Raw genomic sequence first — 14,199 nt, forward strand, 5'->3', positions numbered from 1 at the left:
ATTGCTCATGTGTTTCCAGTAGATGTGGTGGCTTCAGTTCCTGGAAAGAAAGAGTCAAAGTCAACTACATCTCAACTGTCTCCCGCCTCTTTCAACTTTGGTGATTCTCCTGTACCCCCTGAGTGGAAGGACAGGTTGTGTAATAAGATGATGGAGCGAAAAGAGGTGTTCTCCTGCAGTGAATTCGATGTGGGGTGTGCAAAGAGCGCAAAACACAGCATTCGTGTGACAGAAGACAAACCCTTTAGAGAACGTTCCAGACGCTTACCACCAGGTGATTTGGAGGATGTGAGAAAACACCTCTATGATCTCAAAGAGGCTGGAATAATTTCAGAATCCAGAAGCCCGTTTGCTTCCCCAATCGTTGTTGTTCGCAAGAAAAATGGAACCATACGAATGTGTGTAGACTACAGGACGTTGAATAAGAGAACAATTCCTGATCAATATGCAGTCCCTCGTGTGGAAGATGCTCTGTCCTGCCTGAGTGGTAGCCAGTGGTTCAGCGTGCTTGACCTCAGGAGTGGTTACTACCAAATCCCTTTAAGTGATGCTGACAAAGAAAAGACAGCATTCATCTGCCCAGCAGGATTCTATCAATTCGAGCGGATGCCTCAAGGGATTTGTGGGGCACCGGCCACATTCCAACGTGTCATGGAAAGGACTGTTGGTGATATGAACCTACTGGAAGTTCTCGTATATCTTGACGATGTCATCGTTTTCGGGAAGACATTGGAGGAACATGAGCAGCGCCTCCTTAAAGTCCTGGACAGGTTAGAAGAGGAAGGGCTCAAATTGTCCTTGGATAAATGTCAGTTCTGCTGCCCCTCTGTAACCTACCTTGGTCATGTTGTGTCTAGGAATGGTATCGCTACAGACCCTTCAAAGATTGAGGCAGTGAAATCGTGGCCGCACCCAGGGAACATCAGTAGCCTCCGCTCGTTTCTGGGGTTCTGTGGGTATTATAGGCGTTTCGTCAAAGATTTCTCCCGGGTCTCTTATCCACTCAACCAGTTACTGCAGGGGTGCATCGTTGCTGGAAAGGCTAAGGCTAAGCCGGGAACAGACGAAACAAAACAATGGTACCGCCCCTCAGAGCCGTTTGGACACAGGTGGAACGACGATTGTGAGAAAGCTTTTGAGACTTTAAAGAAAAGTCTTACTGGGGCACCTGTCTTGGGAATCGCTAACCCAGAACTGCCTTATGTCCTGCATGTTGACGCAAGCAGAGAAGGATTGGGAGGTGTCCTCTATCAGGACCAAGGAGGAGGATTGCGCCCAATTGCTTATGTCAGCAGAAGCTTGTCTCCGGCGGAAAAGAATTATCCCACGCACAAGCTGGAATTTCTGGCACTGAAATGGGTGGTTACCAACAAGTTGCACGACTATCTCTATGGAATCAAGTTTGAGGTCCATACAGACAACAATCCATTAACATATGTTCTAACCACAGCTAAGTTGGATGCAACAGGACATCGATGGTTGGCGGAACTATCAACTTATGATTTCAGTCTGAAATACCGGCCTGGGAAACAGAACATTGATGCGGATGCACTGTCACGCCGCCCTCACGCAAATGAGGGTATTCATGATGAGGAGACCGTCATGGCTGCTCCCACAGTCCAAGCTATCTGTCATATGTCATCAAGCAGTCCCCCTCGCTACTGCCACACCAGAGCTGTTGATCTGATGGGCTCCTCCAAAGATGCTATACCCAGAGCCTATTGCAACTTGTCTTTCCTGAGCACCCAGCAACTGCCCAAACTGACTTTAACAGACATATCACATTCTCAGCAGAGGGATCCATGCATTGGGGAAGTGTGGCATGCTGTTTCTCAGAACAGTGCCAACTGTGCCAACAAAACCAGACATCCAGTTGTCTCACTGTTGCTAAAAGAATGGGAGAAGCTACAGGTCAAAGACTCTGTATTGTACAGAATTAGTGAGCCACCAAACAGACCTTTTCGGAAGCAGTTATTGCTCCCACATGAGTTTAGAGAGACTGTGCTCCAGTCCTTGCATGACCATTCAGGGCACCTTGGGCTTGACAAAACCTATGGTTTAATACGGGAGAGGTTTTATTGGCCTCGGATGAAAGCACAGATTGAAATGTACTGTAAAGACTGTCCCAGGTGTATTCAGAGGAAAACACTGCCCAAGAGAGCTGCTGAGTTGTCACATCTTGACAGTGATGGACCGATGGACCTCATCTGTATGGACTTACTGTCAATTGAGCCTGACACCAGAAACATCTGCAATGTGCTTGTGATTACCGATCACTACACACGATATGCTCAAGCTTTTGCCACCAAAGATCAGAAGGCATCAACTGTCGCTAAGGTCCTGTGGGAACATTACTTTGTTCACTACGGACTGCCAAAACGAGTGCATTCTGATCAAGGCCGGGACTTCGAGAGTCGCCTCATCCATGAACTGTTGAACATGCTTGGCATAAGGAAATCCAGAACTACGCCTTATCACCCTCAGGGTGATCCACAACCTGAGCGGTTCAACAGAACTCTCCTTGACATGCTTGGCACCCTTGAGACACATGACAAAAGTAGATGGAGCAAGCATCTCAGTCATCTTGTGCACGCATACAACTGCACATTGAACGAGTCAACAGGCTATTCACCATACTTCTTAATGTTTGGACGAGAAGCCAGGATGCCAATAGATGTGGCCTTTGGAGTATCAAGTGATGGTACAGACACAAAATCCTATTTGAAGTATGTAAATGACATGAAACGTGAGCTTCAGGCTGCTTATCAGTTGGCAGAAAGTGTGGCAGAGAAGAAAAATGCGGGAAACAAGCGACGCTATGACCATACCGTCCGTTTCTGCCCATTAGTTGCGGGTGACAGGGCGTTGATCCGGAATCTTGGATTACAAGGAAAACATAAGCTTGCTGACCGCTGGAAAGACACTCCCTACATTGTAGAGAGTCAACTGCCCGGGTTGCCCGTGTTCAAATTGAAACCAGCAAGTGGACAGGGTCCTGAAAAGGTACTGCATCGCAATCACATTCTGCCTGTCGGACAGAGGGTGCAGCTGCGGACTGAAAAGGAAAAGGAGGCACCAGCTAAGAGGAGAGCCAGTAAACGGCTCAGAGCAAAGGGTTCGGAGCATTGTGATCTCTTTTGTCTACCAGTCCCTGAACCCGATAATGAATCTGCATCAGACTCAGACAATGAGGAAGTGGGTCTATGGTATGACCATCATCCACTCAGGTCACTGGAACCAGAACATGAAGAAACAGAACCCCTGGAACTCTATAGTCTGGATCTAGATCTCCTCATAGACAACTTAGGAGAAGAGGAAAGAGTTGAGGATTCTGTAGAGGCAGATAGGATTGAACCGTTTGTGCAAGGTGGGACTGCTGAAGTTGACAGGGACGCCGAGACACAGGAAATGGGTGACCTAGACACCGAGACACAGGGACTATGTGACACAACTGGGGCACAAGACAATGTCGCAGAATGCTCAGATGAGATACCAAGGCCTCAGAGAGTCAAAAGGGCTCCAAAGAGATTAACCTATGATTTATTAGGGAGCCCAATGACAGTACCAGTTACAACACATTGTGTCACTACAGTTATGGTCAATGACAAGACTAATTGTGTAAACCTATGTTCAGGCCAGAGATACAAAAGCACGTTTTACAAGTGGATAAACTAAAGTGTGTTCTGTGTTGCTTTGCATGTCATGAGGACATGACCTTTTTTGGTAGGGGGAGAATGTAGTGCCCTGCATAATTTTGCTAAATGTTGTTTACACTTTTGAATCCTGCTACAGATGTGTTACATTATTTCTATTACTTTTCAATCTACTTTTCAATCTATATTGCTGTTTGTTCATGGTCGAATTGTTATTGTGTGACTTGGGTGTCAATCAACCTGAGCCAACCTATGGTGAACAAGAAGGGGTGGGACTTAAGGAAAAGACAACACACTGGAGGAAGAAAAACGAGTGGACAAACAGACATTAAGTGTTTAAATAAGATCCTGCAGGTTAAAGTCCTGTTGCAGAGCAGAGGGTAGCCACAGGCTTTGTGTTCAGTTTGGTTTTATGTTAATTAGAACTGTGAAGAAAAACGGAGTTTGCATTGTTCAGTAAGATGTCCATCACCAGCAGTGTAACCAAATGAATGCTAGGTTAAACTAAGCTAAACTAAGCTAAGCTGCAGGAGGAGAAGTGTGTTGGAGTATATATATGTTCTTGCACCAAGTTTCGAGTGAGTATGATCACCACAGTATTGTATGTGAGAACTAAAAATGTACATTTGTTGTAAAAGATAGAAAGTTCATTAGTGTGTGGGTTTCTCCTGTTAATATAGTGTGCTTCAGGACATTGCTGCACCATTGCTGACAATAGAGGTGCTCGAAGCTTGCCACTGCATACAGAGGGTCCACATGCACACAAAGTGGTGCATTTGAGTCTGTCTACAGCACACTTTCACCTGGAACTAGAAGTTTGGGACACTGCAGCATCTGCTTATGTGTTCTAAGGAACTGTGAGTACGCCATCCATCTAACAGAGGATTATTTCCATATGAGCTCCAACAGCGCGCCAACGTCTGGTACCATAAACTGAGTAAATCAAACCCCGGGGTATATTTTATTTTGTTTTGTGAGGTTATTGTTGTTCAACTTTTGTTTTTATTTGTATTCAGGGTCAGAGGGATTTTGAGGCAGGGTCAGTTCTGCATCTATTATAATTGTGAAATAAATACACCCTAATTTTATCATTATAAAATTAAATCCTTGTGTTGGGTATTTCATGAGTAATGTGAGTTACTTGGTGCACATGTAAAATAACAGTATAGCTGTACATTAAGCTAACCGGACCTCTTTGCACCTGATTTGAGTAATAGGTCGCATTCAACTAATCACAGTGGACACATCCTGATATTGTTTTTGTAGCATTACCAATTTAGTGGGTGGGCTACATGTATATTGAGAATACCACTCTTCAAAGTCGGCGCTCGTAGCCTCGTAAAGGCAGTGACGTCCCTTAAAAGCGACAGGTTATCTGTCTGCCGTCTCCCCTCTGCTCCGTTAACATTATGGGTAACTCATTCAAGTGGTAAATTAAATGTGAAATACATCCTCTATTGAGAAAACAACAATATATGTTGACAAAGACACTTCATACATTTGGAAACATATTTTTATTCAAATCAATATAGTCTTCAGTTAATTTCATATTATTTTAAAAGTAGGCTAACTACAGTTGAATTTCAATGGACTTCTATGGGCTGGCCTGCAGTACACCGTGCCAACGGACCAGAAGTGGGGACGCTGTCTCATTTGGGGGCCTGAAATTTGTAGTCCCTGTGTGTCTCTATGCCAATCCAAATAGTTTAGCAACGGTTGCTATGCAGGTCAAGCTTTCTTCGCTGCTAACGTGCCTATTGGACAAGGATGGGTTGGGGAGGGACTTAGTGAAGGGCTAATTGGGCCCACTGGCAGATCCTGATTGGTTGAGCCTCAATTGGCTGAGGCAGAGGCTGGAAATTGCACAGGTGAAAGGAGTTGGCCTCATTAGGCCCACTGGCAGAGCCTGGCCCAGGTGAAAGGAGTTGGCCTCATTAGACCCACTGGCACTGGCACTGGCACTTTTGTGGTGGTTCTGGAGAACCGTGGGTCCGACCGACTCGATACCTGGCACTGCACTCCCTGTGGGGGTGTGGAACGCGTGTGTCAAATGTGAAGTCGGTGCGTCAAACGGTTCTCGAGTTACGTGCATTACAACCGTACGCACGCACGCACACGCACGCACACGCACGCACGCACACCTAAGGGTGGCAGTGGGGTCTTAAGGGTACAGGGAGGGACTGACGGCCATATGGTGGCGTGACTGATCATGAGTACCACAGACAGACGTCTGTGGCATTCGTCTGTGGCATTCTGGTTTTGCAGTTTTTCATAGTAATCTGCGACTAATGGTCGCAATATATTTTCTTTATTATGTGAATTTGGTTTGGCATATTTATCTGATTATTTATTCATTTGGTATTTTAACATGACTTCCTTTTCATGCTTCAATAAACTTGACCCTTTTGGTATACATCAGCCTCTGGTTCTGTTCATTTTGAACACTTAACCTATTTGGGGTACCTTTGTTCAGTTACCTTGTCAAATATAAATAATATAACAAATAACAATATATGTTTTTTTGGGTTTTTTTCAATAATATTTTTATTGATTTTTACATTTTATGACAAAGACAGAAAAACTAAAAAACTAAACCAAAAAACAGACCGCTCAGCTCAGACACGTTGTGGAACAAAGGACACAGTTATACACATATACCCATTACCTACATCGAACCAAAAAATTAAATACAAAAATAATATACAAATATGGACAAATTCAGTTTGGTGCTTGAAAGTCTAAATGGATTAACAACTCCCCAGAGAATTATAAAATAAAATACACATATATGTATACATACATATATACATACATACATACATACATACATACATACATACATACATACATACATAACAATAACATACATAACTTTATCCATCAAGGTTAGATCCATCAAGGTTAGATCCATCAAGGTTAGATCCTACAACAGTATTTCTTTACTGTTGTAGGATCTCTGAGAAACAAGAGATTCCGGAGAGGACAATCACACTGTGCATTTTCAATATCTAGCCAGATTGAAGGTTGATCTTCTTTTAACCATGCTGCTACAAATCGTAATTGTGCAGCTGTCTGATACCATTTTATATTGGGGAGGTCCAGCCCTCCTTCAGAGACAGACAGTTATTTTGCTAGCTTCAACCTGGGCCTTCTCTTGCTCCAGATAAACAAGCTTAACCAGCCCTCAATAACCTTAACCAACAATATATGGTTAATGTGTTTGTAGGCCCTCACACCTATCTGTAAGGATGGCGTAGTCATTATCTCGTATAATATATTAGCCCTGCTACATAAACATGTTTTGAACATTGAAATTCCTTGCAAGGAGATGAATACATCTACATAATTGCAATCCTTTCGTTTGTCTATTCTAGTACACTAGCCCCCATCGAAAGGAACTCTTCCATGTATCATTTATTTTAGAACATGCATACATGCCAGGCTTTGCCATTACCTAATCAATTCTAACTTGCCAATCAAAAAGGTTAGGATTATTCAACAGAAGAGTTCAAGGTGAATGTGTTATCAGTATCTTTTAACTTTTTTCTTCCTTTTTTTGTACGTGTGTAGGGAACAGTTTATGGACAACCTCTCTCAATGTCTTCGCTACTCCTGGACAAACAGACAGAGAGCAATACGACCCACTGCGCGGACAGAGCACCATTAAAGGACCACTTCACCACTTTTCAACCCATCTTCATATAATAGGTCCTCACTAATAATCATGATAAAATACCACCATTCTTTTCTACTCAGTCTGTGTCTCATAGGAGGGCTGTGGGCAGTTCAGAAACCTGTCCACCAGTGACATCATCGTTAGGCATATTTTTTTTAAACAAGATGTTTTTTACTAAAATGTTTAGATTTTTATCATCGTGAGAACGATGGCTTCCTTTTTCGCATTGCAACTTTTCAGGACTAGAAAGCCTGCAGTTTATATTAGCTTGGATTCCCCATTGATGATGTCACTGGTGGACGGGTTTGTAAACTGCCCACAGCCCTCCTATGAGACACAGACTGAGTAGAAAAAAAATTGTGCCATTTTATCATGATTATTAGTGAGGACCTATTATATGAAGATAGATGAAAAAGTGGTGAAGTGGTCCTTTAAGGACCCACTGTGCAGACAGGATGGATGACCCAGGATGGATGGAGAAACATCACAGTGAGTACAACCCGGTACTCCCTGCTCTCTCTAACCATGCATAAACACCCAGCATCATATTTTATATTCAGTGGTGGAAGAATTAAAGGGGAATACCACTCATTTTCAACATTTTACTACATCATTAATATACCTTAGAGTTGTTGTGTGGAAATAATTTAAAAAAAGTCCCCCCATTCTGTGTTGCCTAGAACTGGATGTCTGAATAAAATCAGATTATGAAGTACATCTCACTGACATCACAAATATGTACTATATTAATGACATAGTACAATTTTGAAAATTAATGGTATTCCCCTTTAAGTACTCAGATGTTTTACTTAACTCTGCTATTTTTTTTAAATGGTGAAAATGTGGTGCAAATCTTTGAATATATATATTATATTCTTTCAGAGCGAATGTTTTTAATTAAAATCTTTGCTTCTGGGGCGGTCCCTGGAACAACATATTTTCAGATGGGGGTCGGCTACAAATAATTTTTGGGGTCCTTGACATGCAATAGTTTGAGAACCATTGACATAGAAACATAGGTTTTTCAGAAAACTGTTTGACTGATTTAGAAGCCATTTTTTAGAATCTGCCTCGGGTCTAAATGGGTTAAATAAAAGTAGCAGTTCAATTAGGGTCACGGCCTGAAAGGTTTGAACTGTTGACATGCATATAACCACTTCAGCCCTATATATACGTTGTCTGAAATTTCTTTATTAGGAACAATCGGGAGATAGGGTGAAAAGTTCAGTCACACGAGAGAGACTCGGAGTAGAACCGTTGCTCCTTCGCCTGGAAAGGAGTCAGCTGAGGTGGTTCGGGCATCTGGTTAGGATGCCTCTCGGGCGCCTCCCTAGGGAGGTCCTCGACACACGTCCCACTGGGAGGAGACCCCGGGGCAGACCAATGCGCAGTTGGAGGAAATACATCGACTCACTGGCCTTGGAACGTCTCGGAATCCCCCAGGAGGAAGTCACTAATGTTGCTCTGGAGAGGGAAGTCTGGAGCACTCTGGTGGAGCTGTTGCCCCCGCGACCCGACTACGGATAAGCGGTTGAAGATGGATGGATGGAACAATCCCTTGAGATGAACCATCTCGTTTTCAAGGGGGTCCGCGATTCACAAAATACACTACATAAAGACACTTTTTTACAGACAAAAACAAGACAAGACAAAACAATATACAATTCATAGATAAACAAAAAACAAACAGAAAAAAAAGAAAAGAAAACCGCAACAAAACAACATTTCACATAACATGGACATAAAGTAGACATAACACATGGATCATTGCATCATGGATCTGTTACAGTGATGATTAGTGAAAACATGAACAGGTAGTCTCAAGATGAGAGGACAGCACAGTTTTAAACTAGAAAAAGTGCCCTTCTGGGCACAGGTCTCCACCAGGAGGATAGGAGTGTGTGTGATGTTTGGCAAAATGTTTAGGAGTAATATAAACATGTTTTTTTGTTTGTTTTTGTTTCTTGCAACAATTTTCTTCATTTTGTTGAGGAAATGCAGAGCCAGATCACTCATAGCATCTCTGAGGATAGAATTCTGGATGAGCAGGACATGTGCAGCATTTTGTACAAAACGGGCTACTCCTGAAAACTTTGGAAGGCAATCTTAGCTAATCAGTGTAGACTCTGAGAAATCCAACAGGCTCGTCTTGATCACATGACTACAGAGATCATGTGTACCGATTTGCGTGAGATTTGGATGAAATCTGTGCGACTAACATAAACAATGTGTTTTGCAGAAATCGGCCTCATGGTGGCGCTATAACCGGCAGATGTGGAGGGATGCAGGGAAAATGTTTTTCCATGGCCTCTAGGGAGTGCACATACATAAGTTGTCGATGCAGTTATAGGTTAAAACAGGATTTGGCCTGTTATAGCGCCACCGTGAGGCTGATTTGGGGAAAAAATTGTGGCATGTCGTCCTCGGCCTAGTGGAAATGTGCGTGTATAATTTCATGGAAATTGGACACTGTGTTTGTGATTTGTGGCATTTTGTTCGAAACGGACCAATCATGTGAGCTTTGGAAGCCAATCTTAGCCAATCAGGATGGAAGATGGGAAATTGTGCAGATCTGTGTTGATCACATGACTATGGAGATAGTGTATACCGAATTGTGTGATGTATGGATAAAATGTGTACGAGTCATCTACAGAAATGTGTTTTGCCTAAATCGGCCTCATGGTGGCGCTATAACAGGCCGTTGAGGAATATTTGGGGCAGAGGTTCGTCGTTGGCATCCAGGGAGTGTGTGTGCAAAGTTTGGCATGGATCGGGCCAACGGTGCCGGAGATTAGCTGATGACGGAAGGACGGACGGACGGAAGGACACACGGACGGAGTGCAAAACATACTCTCTCCCCATGCCTTCGGCCTGGTGGAGACAACAAATTAAAAGATGTTATTGAACGAATATGGACAGGTAGATTGTTCCAGTCACAAGGAGCTTTGAACATAAATTATTTTTTGCCAACTGATGTGGGTATATTAAAGTAAATCTGTGAGCAATGTCTAAGTTGATGTGTAGAAGTGTATGGTATCATAAGCTGTTTCAAATACTGTGGATAATTTAAATGAATGCATTTAAAGATGAACTGCAGCCAGTGCTGCTGTCTTCTTGAGGTGGGAGATGGTGAGATTTTCGTACAAGGTACAGTGGTGGGTCAAATATGGGCAGTCAAGGACAAATCTGCATAAATGGTTATATACTGAGTTCAAGGGAAGGTTTGTTTTAGTGGCAGTCTGATAAACTACATCTGCATAATCAAGAATTGGTAGTATGAGTTGTTGAACTAGTTTCTTTCTTAATGTAAAAGTAAAACAGTTTCTGTTACGGTATAGAACACCAGTACTGAAGTTGATTTTCCGGACTATGTTATCTATATGACATTTAAATGATAGATTTGAGTCGGCTATTTGAAAATAGCCGATCTACAAGCTCTCAGCATGTCACTTTGTGAGCTTGTACATCTGTTATGTTTAAAGGATGCCCAATTAGTACTTTTACTTTTTACTTTAAGTACATTTTGGTGCCAATACTTTTGTACTTTTACTCAAGTAATTCTTGAATACCGAACCATACTATGTATACGATTGGGTACTGATACTTTCACTTAAGTACAAACTGCGAGTACTTCCTTCTTTTCTTGGAAATTATTACAATTATAAATGAATATGATAATACCTTTTATATAATCCACCAACATGAATTATGTTTGTTATCTACAGCTATAGGTAGAGTAGTGGGGCGAGATGGAAAAGTGGCGACCGTACCTGTTACCTCAATGACCCATTTAGATTTTTGCCTCCCCCCCCCCCCCATTAAGAATGACCAGATGGCATGGCTGAGGGAAGTGGGGGTGCTGGGGGGGCTCAGGCTCAGCCCCCCCTCGGACAGGAGGGGGAAAATAATAATAATTTTAATCAAAACAGATTTCTGTTATACTAGGCCTAATAAATATGCTGTATCACAGTATCGGCGCCTTATCCTGGCATGCCCGAGTCAGTTTGCTCATGCGTGTGGAGAGGGGATAGTAAAAGCCACTTTTCCTTGTGAAAATGCACGCGCACGAGGCGCATACACGCGCATTTTCCGGTGGGCGCTAACGCGCGCAACCCCCACTGGACGTTCAGCACCTCCTACTGTAAATATCTTCCTGCGGCCATGCCAGAGGGCGTTGCAATATAACTGATGGAAGTCAAAACATGTGGAGTCCCCCGGCCCGCCTGCTTCTTCATTTATTGTACGAATAGGATCTTTGGAGAGCTTGTCTGACGTGACGCCGTATATAAGCTATAGGGGCCCCGCTGACCTGCATCAGCACACATACCAAAACAAATGGTGGTTGGACTTGGAGACAAACATCACTGGACATATTAGTGCGTGGCTCTTCAGTGACAGTGACAGGAGGTCTGGTCTCCTCCTCCACACTTTACCTTTCAGTCAGGAACGCGGGAAGCATGCGCTTGTTTGTTTTCTGCAGCCCCTGCTCTCCCTAATAGACAGTTCACACACACCGGCGGGATGTAGTGTGTAGATGTAAGGCTATGTCTAATCGAGGACCTTGTCGTTCTCCGGGGAAGGTCATGGGTAAGACTGATGGATAGATACTAGCTGTCTTCCATCTATCTTATCTCCCCCGACACATTTCTGCTGAGCAAGCATTCTGAAGGCAAGACAGACAGAGATGATGCGCTGAGCAACTTTTCTGGGCATCTCTGGTGGGCGACACGGCAGTGCCTAGTAGGGGCGTAACGATATAGTAACGGTATCGAAAAATCGATTTTTAATTTCAAGAATTGAAGTATGTTGATATGTATGTAGGATCAACATATGGAATGTCCGAACAGGTCAGCTCCATATATGGAGATCTAATGATGAAAGATTAATTCAGTACTGGCCATATATGGAGCGTGTCTTGAGTGTACAGGGTTTGATCAGGTCCTTAGAGTATATATTAATAGAGACGGCACCGGATTTCTCCTCCCATCCACTTGCATTAAGTTGCTCAAAAGCGCATGAGGCGATTTCACTCCTCCTTCCGGGTAGGAACAGAGTGCATTCTGGGATGGATTGGGCCAAATCGTGAACGCGCTGGCCGTTGACTATCATTGCACACGTTCACGCATGAAATAGCCTTCACGCGTCGTCATGAACGTGCGCAATGATAGTCAACGGACCAGCGCTGGCCCACGCTGCAATACCAAATTCGGCCACTATGTCCATTTCCCCTCAGGGTTTCCTCCGGGTGCCGTCTCTATTAATATCAGAGTTGGGTGTACTGTAGTTACTGTAATTACACTACTTTTGTCGGTAACGAGTAAGTAACGACACTACTCCTCCAAATTGAGTAATCACACTACAGTTACTGGTTGCTTTAGCGTCCTGCTGCTGCTTTCAGTGCCCCCCGCAGCGGCCCCCGCCGTGAGTGGAGTTTGATTGTTTGTTTTATTCCTTCACTTGTTCAACAACCTGGTATTAAAGAGCATAAAGAAAGATTTTGTGTATGTCCTCCTTATTAGGATTATAAAGATTTAAGGGGCAAATTATGTGACTGCATCTCAGGCGATTTTATGGAGTAACGCAAAAGTAATGTAACAAGTAGTGTAACTAGTTACTTTCTCCAGGGCGTACTCAAGTAATGTAAAGCATTACTTTTTTCAAAAGTAATGTGTAATGTGTAGTGTATTACTTTTTTGAGTAACGGACCCCAACTCTGATTAATATATACTCTAAGATCAGGTCAGATCAACATATGGAATGTCAGAACAGGAAGGATGGGTGTGGTACGTAGGATCAAATGAAATGAAATGTCAGAACAGGTCAACTCCACATATGGAGATCTATATGGGTTTGAGGTCAGGTGTAGAGTTGCTGGCCGGCAACTGGCCATATATACAGTATATGGGTTATGATAGTCTTCTCCATGAATGGCTATAATATCCAGGATTAGATGAGGTCAGTGTCGTGATCTTTACATATGGAGATGGCCATATATGGTGGTGTGACGTGTCACAAGGCGCCATAATATATTATATGGAGATGTAAGGGTCTTCATGATGTCACGTAATGTCACGAGGCGTGATGGAGGGGGCATTAATTAATACTTTTACTTGCTACATGCCTATACTTATAATTACTCAAGTAATATATATTGAATATAGGCAATGCGTTTTCCTTGTGGAGTATAGGCCTATTTATTTTGGTATATATACTTTTAGGCAAGCCTATACTTCTTGTTCTTCCACCACTGCAGAAAAGTGGTTCTTATGCCAGCATTTTGTATAATAGGCAACAAGGCATCCACAATTATTATTCTGTTTCATACTTTCATTTCATGCAAGGCATATGAAATGTATTTGAGTCAAAACATTAGGCTACATGGATCATATCATTAACAACAACATCGTCAGATCTTGACAGCCTTGCTTATTTTGGTGGTTATAATAAAGTCATTTTTATAATACCAAAAGAATCTCGACAGCCAACAAAGAACGATCAGCAACATCGGAGCCACCGTTTTGTTAACGTAGCTTTGTCCTTTCCTGTCTTATAAATGGAATGACATAGAAGGCCTACTTGAGAACACTTATAGCTCATGGTAACAAATCATATGCCTCCGCGCAATAACCTCACGCCCCCCGAAACGCACACACGCACGCTGCACGCATGCATGCAGTCACAAATGCACACGCGCACGGACGCACGCACGCACACACACACGCACGCACGCGCAAACACACACACACACACACACACACACACACACACACACACACACACACACACACACACACACACACACACACACACACACACTGGCCGGGCTGAGAGATCCTTAAAAAACAACCCACGATTTCCTGTAAAAATCTA

This window comes from Electrona antarctica, assembly GCF_951216825.1.
Source record: "Electrona antarctica genome assembly, chromosome: 12".
Lineage (NCBI taxonomy): Eukaryota > Metazoa > Chordata > Actinopteri > Myctophiformes > Myctophidae > Electrona > Electrona antarctica.